This window comes from Podarcis pityusensis, assembly GCF_964106645.2.
Source record: "Podarcis pityusensis genome assembly, chromosome: 3".
In the NCBI taxonomy this organism is placed as follows: domain Eukaryota; kingdom Metazoa; phylum Chordata; class Lepidosauria; order Squamata; family Lacertidae; genus Podarcis; species Podarcis pityusensis.
The window spans coordinates 102,889,962-102,907,680 of NC_138026.1; the positions used below are offsets into that span (position 1 = coordinate 102,889,962).

The window sequence follows — 17,719 nt, forward strand, 5'->3', positions numbered from 1 at the left end:
ACGTACGCCTCCCTCCTGGTAAGCCACAGAGGTGCTGGTGATGGGAGGCCAAATTCTGCTTCCAACATTGTGTAATTTTACTGCCAGGGGCTATTCAAGATCCTGGCCAGTCATACGATACTTTAGCTAGAGATGCAAAACACTTGCTCTGCTAACTGAGCTAAGGAGTAATTGTTCCTTTCATTGTTTGGATAATTTATTATTGCTATTATTCTTGTTGTTGTTGTTAATTAATTAATTAAACATGCATACCACCCTTCAATTGTAGATCTCAGGGTGGCTCACAACATAAAAATCCAAGATAAAAAGCACAAAATACATGATAAAAACAAGAACAACAAGAAGCCAACAATACAGCTGATTTGCTTGATCATGGTGCATGCTCTAGTTATCTCCCGCTTGGACTACTGCAACACTCTCTAGGTGGGGCTACCTTTGAAGGTGACCCGGAAACTACAACCAGTCCAGAATGCGGCAGCCAGACTGGTGACTGGAAGTGGCTGCCGAGACCACATAACACCAGTCTTGAAAGACCTACATTGGCTCCCAGTACGTTTCCAAGAACAATTCAAAGTGTTGGTGTGACCTTTAAAGCCCTAAGCGGCCTTGGCCCAGTATATATGAAGGAGTGTCTCCACCCCCATTGTTCTGCCCGGACACTGAGGTCCAGCGCCAAGGATCTTCTGGCGGTTCCCTCGCTGTGAGAAGTGAAGCTACAGGGAACCAGGCAGAGGGCCTTCTCAGTAGTGGCACTCGCCCTGTGGAACACCCTCCCACCAGATGTCAAAGAGATAAACAACTACCTGACATTTAGAAGACATCTGAAAGCAGCCCTGTTTAGGAAGTTTTTAATGACTGATGTTTTAATGTATTTTTAATCTCTGTTAGAAGCTGCCCAGAGTGGCTGGGGAAACCCAGCCAGATGGGCGGGGTACAAATAATAAATTATCATCATCATCATCACCAATACAAAAGCTATTTATATTGCCTGAATAGAAGGAGAGAGTCCAGTGAAGCAAATGTTTGAAACAGAACCACATAAGGGAAATTCTCCTTCTATTTCTGATGTTCAGGTTGTGAGTGCCATTGCATTCATAGTCAAAATGGCAGCACCCAAGCATAAGTTGGTTGATTGGTTGGGATCCGTCTGTCTCAGGAGACAGTGGCGGAGTGTGCCTTTGGGGATGGAGTCTAATTGATGGAAGGTTACAGTGCCTGCTGTGGCTGTAGAGACCAATACAGGAGAGATATGTTTTGTTACAGCTGGGGTAGATGAGGGTGTCTGGTTGTGCTGCTGCAGGTGCACCATGGCGTTTCTTCTCTCTGCTCTCCTCCCAGCAGTCATTCTTCCTCTGGCCTGTCTCCAAGCACTGTGGTCGTCTGCAAGGAATTCCCACATGGTGGGGTTGATGTTGCAGGCACGTTTATAACGCAGAGTTGATCTGCCAATTGGCCTAGTGCCTGAAGCTAGCTCACAGCAGAGCAGGTCCTTAGGGATGCTGCCATCTTCCATTCTGTGGATATAACCAAGCCAGTGTAGACATCGCCGAGAAAGGACAGCAAACATGCTGGGAATGTGGTCTTGGGAGAGCACATCTTTGTTTGAGATTCTGTTCTGTGAGGTGCTCAAAATCTTCCTAACACAGCGCATGTGGAATAATAATAATAATAATAATAATAATAATAATAATTTATTATTTATACCCCGCCCATCTGGCTGGATTTCCCCAGCCACTCTGGGCGGCTTCCAACAGAACACTAAAATACAATAACCTATTAAACATTAAAAGCTTCCCTAAACAGGGCTGCCTTCAGATGTCTTCTAAAAGTTTGGTAGTTATTTTTCTCTTTGACATCTGGAGGGAGGGTGTTCCACAGGACAGGTGCCACTACCGAGAAGGCCCTCTGCCTGGTTCCCTGTAACTTGGCTTCTCGCAGCGAGGGAACCGCCAGAAGGCCCTCAGCACTGTACCTCAGTGTCCAGGCAGAACGATGGAGGTGGAGACGCTCCTTCAGGTATACTGGAGCGAGGCACTGAGGCATCACTCCTGGGAGATATGAGCAGGACTGAGGGATGCTTGAAGTTTGCAGAAGTACAAAAAATTGAGAAAAGCAAAAAGTGAGTTTTGAGCATGCTCAGTGCCCATGGTGACTGATTATTTTGGAGAGATACTGAAAACTGTAGACAGGGAATAAAATGGAGTGGATGGAATCCTAACCAGAAACATTCCACATTACGGTATCTCGTTGCAGGTCCTGCTTTCATTTCAAATTTCTGGATTCTGCAGAGGACCTGATGCATGGTTTCAGATAACTTTAAAGCAGCAATTTTTGCGGGAGGGGGGGTAATCTTTCAATTAAATCACCAAGTCATTCGTCAGTCATGTTTAGATTGATGCTTATTCTAAGCCAAGTCATCATGTGATGAAAATGTGTTTTAAGTCACCGAGAGGGTTGTAACGCAGGGGGAAGCCTAGCATTCAAATGCAGTTCTTGTTAAGCTTTGGAATGCCCAAAATAAACACCTGGAGTTTGATATTCTTAGAAGACTTGTTAGCAGCACGTACAGTTTTTTAAAAATAACAAATACTAAGTGTAAAAAAAACAACACCAGAAAACTATAACCAAGTTCCCCCCTGCCACCCCTTTGTTACGATATGAATATCTAGTGAAAAATAAGAATGGTTGTGAAACAGATTTTCAAGATATTGTAAAGTTCTGTTACTTTCTGTGGAGCCCAAGAGAGGACTCAACTATTTCAGTAACCTGTACTAACCCCTTTCTGCTTGTGGTTTTTGTTTCCTGTTGGATCTCTCATATTTTTTCTTTCTTTCTTTCCACCAGCATTTGGGTATTACTGTTTTCCTAATAAAGGAAGCAAAAGACATGAATTACAGAGTGTATTTTAACCGAAAAAGAGGAAGGGAAGCGTGTAAAAAAGAAATGGAAAGAGAAGGAAACTATTGTATACTTTCAAACGAAAGGAAGAGAAAAAGTGACAAATGTTACCGAGTAGAAAAATTGGCAAAAAGCATCTAAAACTCAGCTTTTCTGTGGAAGAAATCATTCCACTAATTGACTTAGGTTTCACCTTAATCACAGCCAATGTGTGTGCTCAGGCATGAAGAACTATGGATTGGAGTTAGCAATGAAATATTTCAAGTAATACAACAGAGCAGGGGAAATGAACTCTCTTCAAAATGTCTAGTCTTTTTGGAGGATCTTATTTTGTGACATATGGGTTATGTTAGCACTTCATGTTTCTGGCTCAAATACGAACTTGAAAATCAATGTCCCAGAAATTTTCTCTTCTCACACCTTACTCCCCCCCCCCCCATTTTTTTCCTTTTTAAGGCACACAGAGAAATGTAGTCCATTTCTTGCTTTTTCACCCCCTGCTTGCCATAATTGTATTGCGATGATGGCAATTCTCTGGGCAGGGATTAGCCATCACAAACTTGCTTGTAGATTCCACCATGATTCAGTGGGGTTTATGCGCAGTTGCTGGTTCAGGTTTACAAGGAGCTTGGCCTGACAGGGGGTGTTCTGTTCTTTGCACTGTCAGGCAAACTTCTGTGTATACTGTGGAGATAAAAGGACCCCTGGACAGTTAAATCCAGTCAAAGGCGACTATGGGGTTGTGACACTCATCTCGCTTTCAGGCCGAGAAAGCTGGCGTTTGTCCACAGACAGCTTTCCGGGTCATGTGGCCAGCAGGACTAAACTGCTTCTGGTGCAACGGGACACCATGACGGAAACCAGAGTGCACAGAAATGCCATTTACCTTCCCATCACAGCGGTACCTATTTATCTACTTGCACTGGTGTGCTTTCAAACTGCTAGGTTGGCAGGAGCTGGGACAGAGCAATGGGAGCTCACCCCATTGAAAGGATTCGAACTACCGACCTTCCGATCGGCAAGCCCAAGAGGCTCAGTGGTTTAGAGATAAAGATAAAGATTGGTTGTGGAGATAAAGTACTTTGCTGGACCAGACCAAAGTTCTGTCCAGCGCAGCATCTTTGGTCAGATGCCTTCAGGAAACTCACAAATGGATCATAAAAGCCCCCCCCCCCATTGTTCCACAGCAACTGTTATTCAGTGGCACAGATACATTCCTCTTTCAACAAATAAATATTTTCCCAGTCAGTATCTGTCTTGGATTTGAATTGAATTTATATGGTTATAGTCAAATATGCAGGAATGAAAGATAAACAGAATGAACCTTGGAAGGAGAAGGAAGGAAGTCGCTGGATATCTAACAGTATGTAAAATGTTTATTTTGAGATGTACAATTTCATAAAATTTGTTGTAAAAAAATTAATTGAATTTATATATGTGTTGTTGTTTTGAGCTATTTTTATAGTCATTATTGTTTTTATATATGCAGTTAACTGTTTATATTTTTTTATTTGTAACTGTTTTATATATATTATTATTTTGTAAATCTCTTTGGGATGCCTCATGAGAAAGGATTCATACATAACGCAGCATGCACATCAAATAAATAACAAAACAGAGGCAAGCTGCTGTAATTTTCCAGACTTCATCCAGTCAGAAGGGGCAACTATGCCTGCAAATTTCATCCAGTCATGCCAAAGAACAGAAAACAACTATAACTCTTGGCTGATTTTTCCATTACAATCAATGGGGGAGACATAAATCACTGGAGTTTTAGAAGCTGTGTTCTGATTTCAATCCAAAGTGAAGTGAGTATTCCTGAAAGTGGGCCAAGTCAAACCAATCTGATTCCTGAAATAGAAGCGAAATCAAAACCTTGCTTGTTTAAATGCATGTTTAAATCTCACTGAGTTAAATGGCTTCCTCCCAAGTAGATACATCTTACTAGGTACCATCTTATCCGGAGGTCCATTCCACACAAAACAGGAACCAGGCTTGTGTTATGGCACCTACCCTTTGCAATTCTCTCTCATTAAATGTTTGACAGGTGCTGTCTCTGCTGCCTTCCCAGCACCTATTGAATAACTTTCTCTTCCAACAAGCCCTTTCAGTAAAGATCTTTCCCGGTCTGTACTGGAATTGATTCTTTAAGTCTGTTTTTAGATATGTTTGCATCCATTCTGTCTCCAAATATGGGGAGGGATTCATAGCTGAGTTCAGAGCACATGTGTTGCAGACAAATCATCCCAGTTTCAATCCTTGGCACCTCCAGTTTAAAGGATCTGGAAGCAGCAGGTGATGGGAAACACTACTGTCTGAGATGCAGGAGAGTAACTGCCAGTTAGACAATTCCGGGATAGGTAGACTGACTGATATTAGGCAGTTTCCTATGGACACCGATCCTCCAGAGAGCCAATGAGACATCTCTCATTCATGAATCTGTCAAATCCTGTAAATGCATGCAATGAAGAGAACAGGCCAGGTACTTCCTTGCTTGCTTTACCTTTTATCAAAAGATCCCAGCATTTAACAACAACAACAACAACAACAACAACATAACACAATAAAAATGAAATAAACAATATTTGTAATAATAATAATAATAATAATAATAATAATAAATTTTATTTATATCCCGCCCTCCCCAGCCGAAGCCGGGCTCAGGGCGGCTAACAACAATAAAACAGTACAAAAGTACAGCACAAACAACACTCTAAAATCATTCATTATAAAATTAATTAATAATAAATAATAAATAAATATTAATAATAAATTACAAATTTATAAATTATAAAATTAGTATTATTATTTGTTTTATTTAATAAAACTACTACTACTACTACTACTACTACTAATAATAATAATAATAATAATAATAATTTATTTGTACCCCGTCCATCTGACTGGGTTTTGCCAGCCACTCTGGGCAGCTTCCAGCATATATAAAAACATAGTAAAACATTAAACATTAAAAAAAACTTCCCAATACAGGGCTGCCTTCAGATGTTTCTTAAATGTTATATATAATTACTCATCTCCTTAACATCTGATGGAAGGGCATTCCACAGGGTGGGTGCCACTACCAAGAAGGTATTATTATTATTATTATTATTATTAACACTAAATAATAATAGAAACATAACACAATAATATATTGAGTTTTCTGTCCATATATATTGAGTTCTATGCACATTCTGGATCCCCATGAAGCTTTGGATGATGGCCACGGGCTTGATATAGAATGGCTTGGAGCACTCTCAACAGAAATGGAAAGAAACCACTCAACAGTATTTAGAGATTATAGATACATTTATTCCATACCAAGAATAAGGTGGAATATCAGGGGTGGGAGGAGAGGTAATAAAACATGGTCAGCCTCAGCACTTTGGCTTCCACCATTGGAAACAATAAAATGAGCTCTGATAGCAAATTTACAACACCACTAAAACTGTCTATCCATCTCCACTTGTTGCTTGTGTTGGACTAAAGGATAAAGACAATCTTTGCCTTGGCGGGAAGAGTGAAAACAACTGTTAAAACAGCTTGCCTTGGTGGTAGGTAGAATAAGGAAGACCAGGTCCTCTGCCTGATGTCCTGGAGGGCTACTGCTGGTCAGAGTAGAAAGCCTAAGCCCTAGATGGCTTAGCACCAATAGCCTACTCGGGAATGTCCTGGAGACATCTAACTGGTCATTGTTGGAAAGTGATTAGATGAACTGTTGGCATGAACCAACAGGACTCTTCTTATGATCGTATGACTCAGAATCCAAATACTTGTCAGCACGTAATCAAGTAAGTGCACCATGGGAAAAGCACCTCAATGCTGGATAGGCATAATGAAAAAGTACAATAAGCAGACAAGATACTTGTCATGTTTTGAACTCCACTCATGTTAAGGGTCCACCAGGATCCCTAGACCTTTTTCACATGTACTGTTAGTAAGCCAGGTGTCCCCCATCCTATTTTTGTGCACCTGGTTCTTCCTGCCTAAGTGCAGAACCTTACATTTGTCCCTATTGAAATTCATTTTGTTAGCTTGTGCCCAGTTCTACAATCTGTTAAGGTCATTATGAATTCTGATTCTGTCTTCTGCAGCATTAGCCACACACACACACACACACAGAGAGAGAGAGAGAGAGAGAGAGAGAGAGAGAGTTTGGTGTCATCTGCAAATTTAATGAACATTCCCTCAATTCCTTCATCTGAGTCATTTATAAAGACGTTGAACAGCAACAGGTCCAGGACAGAACCCTGCAGCACCCCACCTGTCACTTTTTTCCAGGGTGACGAGGAACCATTAATGAATACTCTTTGGGTTTGGTCAGTCAACCAGCTACAAATCCACCTAACAGTTATCTTGTTTCCGACTACACTCAGTTGTTCCTTTCCTGTATGCTGAATCCCAGGAGAACATGATCACTTCCTCCCAAATTTCCAAGCACTTTCACCTCACCAGTCAGTTCCTCCCTATTGGTGAGGACAGGTTCAAGATAGGTGATCTCCTTGTTGGTTCTTCCACCTTCTGGGAAATGAAATTGTCAGTGAGACAATGGAGGAGTTTGTCAGACCTTACACTCTTGGCAGAGTTTAAGTCCCAACAGATATCGGGGTAGTGGAAGTCCCCCATGATTACTATTTCTCTCCATTTTGAATGTTTAGTAATCTGCTCTAGTAAGGCATCATCAAAGTCAGTCTTCAGTCTGGCTTGGCAGTCCATAGCAGACACCCACAGTAAGGTCACTGTTGTTTCTCTCTTCTGCAATTTTTACTCATATACTCTCAATCTGCTTTTCATGCTCCAAGTCATGGATTTCTTCACAAGTGTACATATCATTCATATACAATACTACTCCTCCTCCCTTCTTGTTTGGTATATTCCTTTTGAACAGGTTATACCCCTCAATTCCTACATTACAGTCATGAGTTTCATCCCACCAGGTTTCAGTAATGCTTACCAGGTCATATTTGCAACCCTGTATTAAAAGCTCCAGTTCATCTTGTTTGTTTCCCATACTCTGTGCATTTGTGTAGAGACAACTGAAACCATGGAGGCATTTGCAAAATGAGGGTTCTCATGCAGCATGTGACATAAGGCCCCTCTTGTGCATGCCAGATCTGTCAGGAGCAGTGATGACATTTATTTCCCACAGCAAATATTTGACACTGCCAATTTCCACTGGAGCCCGAGAGCTGAGAGAAGGACAGTTAAAACTATTAAAATATCACTACCTCTCGCCTTGGGGTTTGCTTTCCAAAGCAGGTCAGTATCTTGGCCATTCTCCTGGAGCAAACCATGAAATCCTTTAAAGTGAATCACTTCCCACTTCCTCTCTAGCCACACAAGACTTTCGTTCTTCATGACAAAGAATGTCAGAATCTTGAGAATGCAGAAAACAACTGGAGCCACATGGTCCTCTAAAAATACCATGCCCTTCTGGGCTGGCACTGACCAAAGGGTCAAACAGGTTACTGGCTGATTTCTCTCGCTCTCATCTGCTCAGCCTCTCACAAGTCTCTCTGCACTAAATAGCAATTAATTCCTTGAAATAACTGTTCAACGGATGATGATTTCACATAGATGCAATTAAGAGAGGAAATAATAAACTGATAATAAAGAAAAAAATTAAATCACAATACTGGAACATAGGACTGCGAACATACTGGGAATGTGGGCTTGTGAGAGCAAACCTTTGTTTGAGACTCTGTCCCATCATATGATGCCCAAAATCTTCCTGACACAAAGCATGTGGAAGGCATTGAGGCATCCCTCCTGCCCACAACTCACTTCCATAAAGTAGCATGCTCAACTGGTAGACCTTCATCTTGGTATTGGACATTAGTATAATATTCTCCCATACCTTTTTGGAGAGGCAAGCCATTACCACAGATGCCTTGCCAATACACTTGTCCAGCTCAGCGTTGATGGAGAGGTTGCTGGTTATGGTGGAACCTAGGTAGACAAAATCATCTACCACCTCAAGAGTGTGTTCACCAATGCTGATGCATGGAGTGCTGGTGACATCCTGACCCTGGGATGTTGGTCTTCATCAAGAGGTGCTACAAGACTCCAGGGACTGATAATGAGATGTTTTGGTGTGCAGGCCACAGGAGGTACCTGACAATGCTGACTCTGATGTCAAACCTGTGCATAGGACAGTGAAGAACTAGCTCACAGACCTGGAGCCTATGTCCACTCTGCAAGAGATTTCTGGGAGTGGAGGAAACTAGGACTCAAAGGAGCTTGATTTTAAGCTAGGGGCAGGGCTCTTGCATTACATATAAGGGCTGGGAAGAACCTCAGTGAAGGCCTTCGGGGATGAGACCAGAAGCTCTGGTGCTGAAATCCCAAGGGAGCAGAAAAGACTGTTCATGTATGTGACGACAGCTGCGCAGATGTTGTTAGCCCAGAGTTGGAAAGAAGACAAAGTCCTTACTAGAGAAGAATGGCAGGTTAAGTTGATGGACTATGCTGAAATGGCAAAGATGACCGAAAGGATCAGAAACCAGGAAGACCAAAACTTTAATAAGGAATGGGGGGAATTTATGGTTTACCTTGGAGACCAATGTAAACAGTTAAAGTCGTTAGTGGGATTGCAATAACACTTGTAATGCAATGAGAACTATGGAGGTAATGGAGATGTAAAATATTGGATTATTATAAAAGATGCAGTAGATAAGGCTCAACAATGGAACCCACAGAGGGGGAGGGGGGAAGTCCAAAGATTTGTGGGAATTTTGTACTTTTTGATGTGTTGTGGTATGATTGTAAATTCGAATATATAAAACCAAATAATAATAAAAATGGGGGGGGGGGGAGAGAAGCTCTGAGACCGAAGTAACCATTTACTCCCTCACACCATGATCATAGCTGTCAACTCTTCCCTATTCTTGCGAGGAATCCTATTCAGAATAAGGGAATTTCCCTTTTAAAAAAGGGAAACGTTGACAGCTATGACCATGATCCTTCTCTCTGCTTGCCTGGAGGGGGCATCTCAGGCTGGAGAGGGGCCCTGAAACCTTCAAAATACAGAACATTAGCTGATGGGGATGAATGCATATTTTTAATAAAATGTTTCGGTGATGGAAGACGTGAAATGTGGCAGGGAGTCCTGATAACGAAGACGAAGCAGCATGCGCCAGAACAGACACTCCGGAAAAGAGAAAAGAAGGCGAAGAGAAAGCTCTGTGACTAGATGAGCCTCCCTTTTCAGCTGGGCAAGGCACAAAAGGTTGCCAACAAAAATGTTAGGGTTTGACAAGGCTTGGCAAAAAGAAAAGGAAAAGAAACGCCGAGGCATAAATCTGTGTTTCTGTGAATTATAAGGCCTTCCCGAAGAAGTGACAAATCCCGCCCCTCCCCTGAAGGGGGAAAAAAAGGCATGGAAAAGCATGCGTGGCCCACAGAAAATTATTCCTTCTGGCCGGACCTGCCAAGAGAAAGGAAACATGGGGTGGGGGTGGGGGGAGAATGCACGAGAGATTTGCCAGTGCCAGACACACCATTTCATGTAATGAGCACACCTCATAAAACGTTGAAAAAAATTAATGATTGTAATATACTGTATGTATATTATAAATAGTGACTCGTTTTGAAAGCAGCAATGGTGAAATACTGCCTGAGGGACCGAAAGGTTATGGAGCTTGTGATAAAACACCCAAAGCCAAAAGACATTAATAAAATAAAACAGTAATAAGTTACTGCTTCACACTCAGGAGGGGGTTTTCATCTTCAAAACCGTTGACTAGTGCTGACTTTAGCTAATAGTCCAGTTATATGATTACCAAGCTGAGGGGATCTTTCAGCCTTTTCATGTTCCACACATAACAGTGGGAGGAGAAGCAGCAGAGACTGGTCCATTAGGATGAATGGGGCACTGCCACACCAACCTCAGTTTCCCCTCAGCTGGGACCCACCTGCCTGCCTCCTTACAGCCAGTCCAGTGTATGGCTCTGACTGCCATCTTCCTCCACCTTTGTTTCAGTGTTTCCCCTGTAGAACTCAGCAGGAAGGACAGGGACACAACGATACTTAATTGGTTACACCTGTCATTTAAAAAAAACCACAATATACAAATATACAGTACGTAGTGTTGGCATCCCCCCCCCCCCAATGTTTAAAGTGTGGCACTTTCTAGCGAAAGGCTGGACTGGATGGATCCCAAGCCGGAATTAAGATTGCCGGAAGAAATATCAACAACCTCAGATATGCAGATGACACAACCTTGATGGCAGAAAGTGAGGAGGAATTAAAGAACCTTTTAATGAGGGTGAAAGAGGAGAGCGCAAAATATGATCTGAAGCTCAACATCAAAAAAACGAAGATCATGGCCACTGGGCCCATCACCTCCTGGCAAATAGAAGGGGAAGAAATGGAGGCAGTGAGAGATTTTACTTTCTTGGGCTCCATGATCACTGCAGATGGTGACAGCAGTCACAAAATTAAAAGACGCCTGCTTCTTGGGAGAAAAGTGATGACAAACCTAGACAGCATCTTAAAAAGCAGAGACATCACCTTGCCAACAAAGGTCCGTATAGTTAAAGCTATGGTTTTCCCAGTAGTGATGTATGGAAGTGAAAGCTGGACCATAAAGAAGGCTGATCGCCGAAGAATTGATGCTTTTGAATTATGGTGCTGGAGGAGACTCTTGAGAGTCCCATGGACTGCAAGAAGATCAAACCGATCCATTCTGAAGGAAATCAGCCCTGAGTGCTCCCTGGAAGGACAGATCCTGAAGCTGAGGCTCCAATACTTTGGCCACCTCATGAGAAGAGAAGACTCCCTGGAAAAGACCCTGATGTTGGGAAAGATGGAGGGCACAAGGAGAAGGGGACAACAGAGGACGAGATGGTTGGACAGTGTTCTCGAAGCTACCAGCATGAGTTTGATCAAGCTGCAGGAGGCAGTGGAAGACAGGAGTATATATATATGAGCACTGCAGAAAACCATATTTAAGCATGCGTGAAATCTGCAGACAATGAATCAGGTATGTGTGATAGATGTATTGACGCATGTGTGTGACAGACAGGATACTCACCCAATATAAATGTGGAGAAAATGCAGGGAATATTGCACCGATGAGAACATTTTAATGCAAAATAATGGGCCTGGTTCTCCCCCAGTAAACTTGTCAATTTAAATTTCAGATGATTAATTAGTGTGGTAGAGGACCCAGTTGTCCACCTCCCCCTGACAAGGCTGCTTTGATTCTGGTTCATTATTGTAAAATAAAGCATTTAAGATGGCCTTTATAACACTGTGCGCAATAGATTTTGTTCATTAAATGGTAATTAATAGTTATACATCCTTTTATACTCCAAATAAGGATCTAAATGGAGGTTTGGGTATTATACAAATATATTTAAAGTTAATTTTCTGATTAAAAGCAGATAATTAATCAACTAAGCAGTTTTCTCATCAGCCTACATTTAAAAATAACAACAGCCCAACACACAGAAATCCACATGGAATAAATTAAATATACCTTGGGAGGAAAAAGGACAGCAACATAAGAAATCCAAAATCTCAGGTTGCTTCCCCCCTTTTTTTTACTCTAAACAAATCCAACAAGCTTCTAAAGTTACAAAAAAGTGTCCCAATATGAATGAAAAGATTAAGCACGTCATTTGAAACTGGCCATATGTGTTATTATTTATGATTAGTCAAAATTTTACGTTTTGCTTACAAATCTCTTTTCTTTCCTTTCCTTTTTTTCATGTCCCTTCTAATTTCCTGAGATTAAAAGGCGGTCTTTGGAGTATATGGCTGTTTGTAATTAAATAATCCAACAGGCTACCCATGATGAACACAAAGACTACATTGTTTGTGGCTTCCCAAAGATTTTAAAAATGTGGGTTGCTGTCAGCGTAAATCCAGTTGGAGTGGTTTTTCAATCAGGTGTATGCCTGTTTGCTATTTTTATAATAATCTCAGATATACACTTTATATTTTTGTTGGTTTGTTTATTAAAATATTTGTGTCTTGTCTTACAGGACAAATGTCATTGCAAGGGGATGCACAAATACTAGCCATATCTAATGCTATGAGAATGAGCAGAAGCACGGAAGTTAGTGTACATAAATAATTTAGGTTCTTTTATTTCAGTGGGTCTACTCTGAGAAAGACTTAGATACACACAACCATATCCTTTTGACTTCAGCAAGTTAAATTTGGTTTTAAATGCCTCATGCTGTTCCTTCTGCCATAATCGTGCAGACTGGCTCAAAAGTGCTCCAAACTATGAATTACAAGGCAGTAACTTGGATCCCAGGAAAGAAAATTCATCTGTCTGAAGCTCTCTGGCTTTGTATTGCAGCTCTTTTTCATCACATTTGTTCAAAGCTGACTAGAACTTCAGTTACACTTTATTTTCAGTCCGTAATGTCATCAGAGGCGTAGGAAGGTCAGGTGGTACCTGGTGCGGAAAATTTCTTGTCGTCCCCCACACACATTAATTTTTTATTTTTATTTATTTTTTGCCTGCAAAAATGGTTTTATGTTATTTCATATTTTCTTCCAAAGGAATGTGGATTCTGGGCCTTTGATAACAAGTAGGCGACTATGGACAGATACTTAAATCTACAGGATGGATTGTGTTTTGGCTTGTGTTATCATATTTATATTTATTGTTTGTTTGTTTATTTAATAAAGTGCACTGCAAAGTGGTTTACCAAAACAAAAAACAAAAAAACACTGCAGCAGTAAAATCAAGAAAAATCGGCTGCGTGCAGGGGGCAGGGTGAAGGCAAGAGAAGGCAAGGCCTAATCTACTTGGCCTAGTCTCATTTTCTTCACATAAGCTGACTTTCCAGGACCCGGGAAGCCCAGCAGAGGGTAGGGCAGTAGGGTAGTTCATAAAAAACTTTTTTTAAAGAATGCCTGTTCCAAAGGTCTTTTCTTACTAAACTAGGGATTATATAGCTATATCTGAAAATTCATGCACATCAGTTAATATCTTGACCCTGCTCCACTGAATTGAAATTTCAGCCTTCATGATATAGCAAAACGGCCAAGTAAACAGCTATTTTTGTGGAGGATGGTCAAGATATTAACTGATATGTATGAAATTTCATATATAGCTATATAATCCCTGGTGTAGTAAGATAAGACCTTTGGAGCAGGCATTCTTTTTAAAAAAAGTTTTTTATGAACCACCCTAGTAGGGCAGTAATTGTTCCTTGATAATTTGTCACTTCCCTCCATGATGGCACCTGGGGAGGACCGCCCCCCACCCCCACCCCTTCCTACGCCCCTGAATGTCACAGAATCACAGAGTTGGAGGGAACTGTGAGGGACATCTATTCCATTGCCCTGCGTTTCAGGAATCTTTCGCCCAGTGTGGGGCACAAACCCATGATGCTGAGATTAAGAGTCTCATGCTGTACCACCTGAGCTATGCCAATATAAAATAATCCTGGATTCTGAATTTTCTGGGTGTTGGTGTTGTTGTTCCAGTGGAAAACTCCCACTGGTAGTCCAAAACACTTTGGATGACCTATCAGTGATATTCCTGGAGTGTATTTTTCATCCCTTGATGTTGGCAAATTACAGGTAAAGGGACCCCTGACCATTAGGTCCAGTCATGACGGACTCTGGGGTTGCAGCGCTCATCTCGCTCTATAGGCCGAGGGAGCTGGCGTACAACTTCCGGGTCATGTGGCCAGCATGACTAAGCCGCTTCTAGCGAACCAGAGCAGCACACGGAAATGCTGTGGCACCCTTCCTGTGGAATGCCCTCCCATCACAAGTTGAAGAGATAAATAACTATAAACTTTTAGAAGACATCTGAAGGCAGCCTTGTATAGGGAGGTTTTTAATGTTTGATGTTTTTATTGTGTTCTTATATCTGCTGGAAGCCACTCAGAGTTGCTGGGGGAACCTAGTCAGACGGTTGGGGTACAATCTTCTTCTTCTTCTTCTTCTTCTCCTTCTTCTTCTTCTCCTCCTCCTCCTCCTCCTCCTCCTCCTCCTCCGTCTCTGTGGGAGGGATGGGCAGGGCCATAGATGAGATCTCCCAGCACTGTTATTGCTGAAACCAGGACAGTACAGGGGCAAGGTTGGGTAGGCTTCTTGAGGAATAGCCCGTTTGACACCACCCGAACCTCACTGCCATGCTGCCCCACCCCTGCACAGTATAGTGACACTTCACATGGAGACCATTTTTGCTGGCAACCAGCTCCTCAGCTGGTCTACCCTGAGCACAACATGGCTAACTCAAGTTCAGTCATTTCAGTGGATATATCTGAAGCATGATTTAGTTGGACAGAGGGGTGGAATTAGTCCCCATACATCATCATTATTATTATTATTATTATTATTATTATTATTATTATTATTTTAATCAAAAGCCACACCCACACCAGACGTTTAAAGCACACAACATCCCTCCAAGAAACCCGGGAACTGTAGTTTGTTAAGGCTGCTGGCGAGGGCTAAACTACAGTTCCCAGCACTCTTTGGAGGAAGTGATGTGATTTAAATTTGCACTGCATATAGCTTTAAATGTCTGGTGTGGATCTGGCCTAAGAGTAGCAGTTCCCAGCATAGCACCACACTTTTTAAAGAAGCCAACACTTGGCAGAGTTTTCTTTTCCGCTGAGCTGCCATTTCCTTATTTATTATTTATCGTTTGTCCATTTATTTTTATTTCTTATATCCCACCCTTTCTCTCACGAGAGCCCAGGGCGGCTAACAATACAAACACATAAGTAAAACAAACTTTAAACCACAATACAAACGATGATACCTGATACGTAATATAATACAATCTCGCTGCATTTTTTTAAAATAAAAAACCAGTGACCTACAACAAACAGAAATCCACTTGGGATCAACCCAATTCATAAACAGGATACTGGACTGAACTTTTCTTCAGAGGCTTCATTAACCCCATAAATTGCCATGGGCTGCAGGAATGTTTGCATAATTATAATCAGCCATACTTTTACCTCTGCTGTGCTGCTTTCTGCAGCTGAAGATTGTGAACAGAATCCTTTTATTAGAGATGCACGGTGACCAGAAACTTGCAGAGCAACCAAGCCATGCATGTGTGGGTTAGTGACTCAAGCATGCAGCTGAAATCCCATAGGTGGTTGCGGCCCAACCCTCAATTTGCAGTTCCTGCTGCTGTCAAACTGCCTGAGCCATTATCCCAGATCAACAGGTGCATTCAGACCCGGCTTCTGCCTGAACTTATGCACATGCTGCTTACGGCTGCACACTGCCGAGTGCGCCCAAAGTTTTTAAAACCAGCTTCTATAAGCACAGGAATTTTCCAGTAGAGGTAAGAGCCAGCTGGATCAGGCCAATGACCTACCTTGTCAAGCATTCTGTTCTCACAGTGGCCTTCGCATTTGCAGTTTTTCATCCTCACCTAAGCCTACCTGTGAAGTAGGAATGAGGGGGAACGTAGAGATACCTGTATAGTTGTCAGTTTGCATTTCTTGGTGCAGAAAGTATTGATCTGATGTGTAGAGATCTTTCCTATTCTAATTAATCCAAGAGGGTTCTGGAAGCTTGTCTGTGTGAAAGAAACAAGCAGAAGGTTCATGATGTTTGGGTTATTCCTTCAGAGAAGCTGAGTACAGCTGGCTTAAACTGGTTTTGTTATCTCTTCTGTCAAGGTCATGCTGACTATAATAGTAAGGCCAGAAGGAGCCTTGGTTTCATGTCCTCTTTCTATCTCTCTTCCTTCTGGTGTGGTGTTCTGTACATAGTACGGTATACTTAGTGTTAAGGTTTAGACTTCTTATAAGTTATTGTAAGTTGTAGTCTGTTGCAACTGGATTTGTTATGGACAGTGCCAATCCTGAATGTATTGGATTTGTGACCATTATGCTCATTTGCCTTCAGTAGCAGTAAAGCTCTGCTGGATGAAATATTAATTGCCTCTGGTCTTTTTTGTGTGAATCGTGCAACGCATTTAAATTTTTACTCTGCTAACTTTACATTGGAATCTGCTCTGGATCAATTCTGAGGACAGTGGAACCTCTACTCTCGTACAGAATCCGTTTCAGAAGTCCATTCGTGAGTCGATCCAGGTCGCTGGGAGAAGTGCTGTTCTGTGCATGCGCATTCAGCGGATGCACCATTCTGCGCATGTGAAGATGGCAGCAGCTGCTTCTGCGCATTTGCAGTCGGCAGAAGCCACTTATGTGTGTGCGCGAATTGTGGCAAATCCAGTATTTACTTCCAGGTTTGCCACGGTCGCGAGTCGGATTGTTTGCGAGTAGGGGCGGTGGTAAGTCTAGGATGTACTGTAGAATTCAATGACAATAGTATATTTAAGTTTTCCCCTACAGGACAAATAGGGAATTCGGGGAAGTCAATGGAGAAATGGCATAAGAGGGCAGGGTGAAGGCCCTCTTCTTAGTAATAGGTGAATTTGTCATTTGTAGGTTTTCTGTTTCTCTTTTTTTTCAGCCTTAGATGAGGTTCACCGCAATATATGAAGATATATGAAGATACATTTGCAATTCTTTTTTTAAAAAGTCTACATGAAAAGTTGTATGCATTTTCGCACACATTTCTTTTAACATGCACATTTTCCCCTAGTAAATGCAATTTCCTCCTAACTAAATTAATTTTATTTTGTCCTTTATTTTCACTAAGACATGTAATTTTCCCTGTGCCTTTCTCACTAGCAGATACGTGTCTTTGCACACATTCCTTTTAGAGAAGTGGGTTGCAAAATTCAGAGAAGTGCAAATTTTGAAGTTAAATGAATTTTGGTTTGGGAAAGTGCAAATTTAGCATATGAAAATACAAACCGAGCTAATTTCTCTCCTTTCCCCAACACTGTGGACCCTATCAGATTGCCCCACCA

The 17,719-nt window shown here is 41.7% G+C and overlaps 1 long non-coding RNA gene across 1 annotated transcript in view; it reads right to left on the reverse strand.

Moving 5' to 3' along the window:
- Positions 1-2,776: 2,776 nt before the first annotated feature.
- The window catches only part of LOC308472952, a 79,280-nt gene continuing 64,337 nt past the window's right edge, over positions 2,777-17,719 (reverse strand). The window contains exon 4 of the long non-coding RNA XR_013983810.1: positions 2,777-2,865. This is a non-coding gene — a long non-coding RNA (uncharacterized lncRNA). The remainder of the gene's footprint in view (positions 2,866-17,719) is intronic.